The sequence below is a fragment of the Chrysochloris asiatica genome, unplaced genomic scaffold (genome assembly GCF_000296735.1).
Source record: "Chrysochloris asiatica unplaced genomic scaffold, ChrAsi1.0 scaffold00053, whole genome shotgun sequence".
In the NCBI taxonomy this organism is placed as follows: domain Eukaryota; kingdom Metazoa; phylum Chordata; class Mammalia; order Afrosoricida; family Chrysochloridae; genus Chrysochloris; species Chrysochloris asiatica.
The window spans coordinates 10,335,323-10,339,980 of NW_006408571.1; positions in this window are offsets into that span (position 1 = coordinate 10,335,323).

The following is a 4,658-nucleotide window of genomic DNA, read 5'->3' on the forward strand; positions in this document are numbered from 1 at the left end:
TGATGAGAAGGGCTTATTTTAGGAGCTCAGAATGTGTGGGAAGGCAGGAATAGAAGGTTTCCTACTTGGGTGAGAGATGTCTTATTTTTCAAACACCACTCTGCTACCAAGAGGTAGGTCCTGTTTCTTCCTACCTCTTCCCCACCTTCCACCTTCAGTCCAAATGTCTGCTAGGTCTTCTTTTGATTGGCCGGGCCCTGGGAGAAGCGTGAGTTCTGTAGGGACTTCAAGAGAACTTAGTAAGAGAAGGTCCCTGGTCTTCAGTGAACAGAGCAGGACGTTTGGAACATTTTTAATCTTTGATTTCCTTTTTATAGACAGAAACCAAGGAGATTTTCAAGGGAACAATTGAGGCCCAGGACTGATGAACACCTGACTCAAGCCTCAGATGTTCCAGAGCTTTACTCTTCAGACTCTATTCTGTTTCCTACATCAGCCTACCCATTTCCCTTGCCTTCTACTTAGGCAGCCCTTTCTCCCATGGAGGGCCTGAGTGACATGGCTAGTTCCCTCTCTCCTCAGAAACAGCCCAGTTCAAGAGGCACCTCAGGTTCCCTAATTCACCATCACTTGCCCCTCCTATTCTCTAACCCGAATCCCTCCTGCTTTTATGATACCTTTCCTTCTCAGAAAGGACCTTGACTTCACCCAAGAAGTGACCTGACCAAGGAGTTGTTCTCCACCCGCTGGCCTCTCCCCAGCCCCTCAGCAGAGCCAGGACCTAGCCCAGAGTCTGTCTTTGCAGTTCCTGAAGGCAGCCACCAAACAAAGGCAGCTGGTCTGTTGGAGCCACCTCTCCTATCCTTGACCTTTGCCTAGGATCCACCCTAGCCTCCCCACTCGACACTCCATATACAGATACACCCAACCTTGGGGCTGCGGCTCCACTGTTCACCTGTCCAGACTCGCCTTGTGTCCTGCTGACTGACACACCCAACCAGCAGGTTCCCTGTGCTAGGATATCTCACACAAGTCAGAGAGAGGAAGAGGGGGCCTGAGGGGACAACTTCCTCTCATCCTCTTGGCTGATACCTCTGGTAGCATAGTGGTTAAGAATCGGGCTGTGAACCTTAGGGTCAGCAGTTCAAAACTACCAGCTGTTCCACAGGAGAAAGACGAGGCTTTCTGCTCCCGTAAAGATTTACAGCCTCAGAAACCCTGTACATGGTCGCCATGAGTCGGAACCGACTCCATGGCACATTACAACAGCAACAGTTTGGAAAGGTCTAAGAAGGACCCCAAGGCCCAGGTCATCAAACACTCTGCTTTATAGGTGGGCAAAGTGAAGCCTTGAGAGAGAGTTTTGAGAGTGTGGGTCCTGAAAGCTTGTACAAGGCCTTAGGGTGAGTTAGTGACAATGACAGGACTAGACCCTGGACTGGATTAGTGCCCCCATCCCTGCACAAGATGACCTCATTCCCACAGAAAGGAAGCTGTCAGGGAGGAGACTCGGAAGGTTCTCTTGAGTGAGGAGTCACAGGTAAGTGGGTTCCAGTTCTGGAAGAGGATGACCATGACCTGCTGAGTTTCGGGAGGTTGGATCACTGAAATCACTCAACACTTAATGCTGAGGAGAAGGAAACAGACCAGCATCAATGGCGTAGTAAATAGGAGGGAGTGATGGGAGCAGGTCTCCTCAGGGGCAGGCTAGAAGTGATGTTGCTGTTGTTAGGTGCCATCGAGTTGGTACCAACTCATAACGAACCTATCTATGCACAGAAACAAAACACTGTCCGATCCTGGGCCAACTTCACAATTGTTGCCATGCTTCAGCCCATTGTTGCTGCCACTTGGCCAATCCATCTTGTTGGGGGTCTTTCTCTTTTTCTCTGACCCTTCACCTTACCAAACATGATATCCTTCTCCAGTGACTGGTCCCTCCTGACAATATATCTGAAGTATGAGAGACGAAGTCTGGCCATGCTGGCCTCCAAGGAGCACTCTGGCTGCAACACAGATCTGTTGGTTCTTTTGGCAGCCCATGGCACTTTCAATATTCTCCTCCAACACCATAACTCAAAGGCATCAATTCTTCTGTGATCTTCCTTATTCACTGTCCAACTTTCGCATGTATATGAGATTACTGAAGATACCATGGCTTGAGTCAGGTGCACCTTAATCCTCAAGCTGACATCTTTGCTCTTCAACACTTTAAAAAGGTCTTGTACAGCAGATTTGCCTAATGCAATATGTTGTTTTATTTCTTGGCTGCTGCTTCCATGAGTGTCAATGGTTGATCCAAGAAAAATGAAGTCTTTAACAACCTAAAAGCAATAAAACTGACTAAAAGTTGGTCTGCTTCCTCTCTCATCACCATTGGCAGCAATTTTAAACAATGTCATTGATAAAATGCTTCTCCCAGGTAGGGTAGCTCACTTTCACTGTTTCCTCACCTACTTGATACACCATTGTTTCTAACTACAGACAGGCATACCACGGAGATAGTTCAGGTCCATGCAAAAAAGCAAATATGGCAACAAAGCAGGTCATACAAATGTTTTGGTTCCCAGTATGTATAAAGGTTACATTTACATTATACTATTAGCGTAGTGGTTACGAATCAGGCTGCGAACCTTAAGGTCAGCGGTTCGAAACTACCAGCTGCTCCGCGGGAGAAAGATGAGGCTTTCTACTCCCGTAAAGATTTACACCCTCGGAAACCCTGTACAGGGTCGCTATGGGTCGGAACCGACTCGACGGCACTTAACAACAACAACAACAATAATCTATTAAGTGTGCAATAGCATTATTTAAAAATTTGAAATATTGTGAGAAGTACCAAAATACAACACAGAGACATGAAGTGAGCACCTGCTGTTTGAAAAATGATATCAAAAGGCTTTCTCAATGAAGGGTTGCCACAAACCTATTTATAAAAAATAAAATAAAAAGAAATGCAGTATCTGTGAAGCACAATTAAGTAAAGTGCAATGAAATGAGGCATCTATTCCAAAGTAACTGCTTATCAGATGCACAATATTTCTTAGATCATAAAACAATGACACTGTAGGATCAGCACTGGACTGTGAGTCACAAGGCTAGCTGTTCAAATCCACCAGCTGCTCCTTGGAAACCCTATACAGAGTCACGATGAGTCAGAACCGACTCGACAGCACAACACCAAGACAATGTTATCTCCTTTGCAGAATTTATAGTTCCCCTTAAGACAACTTTTACTGCCTATTTCTGAGCAACTTAAGAAGAATTAATCAGTTCGTACAGGGGTGCTTCATTTCTTCATTACTCATTAATTCAGTCAACATCCATGAAATCCCTACCAAGTGCTTAGGTACAGGATGTGCATTGAAGAGCAAGTTATGGTCCCAGATCTAGAGGGTTTACAAGTTATGGAGAGAAGCTGGTAAGTAAAGAAGTTCAATTCAGGTACTAGAGGAATAAGCACAGAGACTAATCAGAGAGGCGAGAAGGACTTAGCCAGGCAAAGGAGTGGGAGGCAGGAAGGACAGTTCCCCACACACATGCCCCCAGAAGACATAGAAACCCAGGGATGATTGCTGTTGTTGTTAAGTGTCATCGAGTCAGTTCTGACTCATAGCAACCCTGTATAAGGTTTCCAAGGAGCAACTGATGAGCTTGAACCACCAACATTGCAGTTCAAACTGCCAACAAAGAAATTCTGTGGAGTTAGAGCTAGATGAGAGTGGCCAAGACCCTAGACAGTTCAGCCTGGCCGGATGATGAACTGTCTTGTACTTATTCATGAAAGTGATGGGAAGCCATCATAGGGCTAAACAGGGAGTGGTAGAGGCAGGTTAGTGTATTAGAAAGCTCAGGATGGTGACAGTTCAGAAGGAACAGATTTGGGTGGGAAGAGCAATACTGGAGCAAACTATCTGGTTAAGAGTCAGCTGCAGAGAACAAACAAGATGGTGGATCAGGTGAAAGTACAGTGAAGAGCCCCACCAGCAACAATACAGAATACTGGACCAAGCAGGCTCAGGGGATGGTCCCAGAACTCTGAACCACATATAAAGGAATATTTAGAAGGTTGAAAGGCTTACAGGTAGGGGGATTTGTAGCAAAAGCAAGAAATCCATTGCTTTCTAATTCAAGATGCTCAGCTGCTCCTAGAGCTGACATCTTGGATGAGACAAAGCAGGGGAAGGATCAGAGCAACCATGGATGCCTGACAGAACCGTAGAAATAAAGGAAGAAGAGTGAAAAGGGAAGCCCATCTCCTGATCACTTCTACCTGGAGGCACTCAGAAAGCATAAAGAATACCAAAATACACACACCCACCTAAATATTAAGGCCACAGATAACTCCTGAATATGCCCAAAAAACAGAAGTAGACAACCATATCAGCACATGTCCAGAAACGAGACAAAGTGACTGAGGCAAATGAGCTGGAAGTAGAATTACACTCCATACTGGAAGATGGGCAGGCTTTGGAAATGCCTGAGAAGGAATTCAGAAAAATGATTATAAAATGTATTAAAACACTATACAACACAGTTGAGGAAAATAAGGAAGAAGTTAGGAAAGCACTACAGGAGCAAATAAAATAGATACAGCATTGGAAACAATTCAAAACCTACAGAAAGAGGTCTAAATGATTAATAACAGAATATCAGAAATGGACAATATGCTGAAAGGGCAAAGGAGTAGAATTGAAGAGATAGAAGCCAGAACTAGT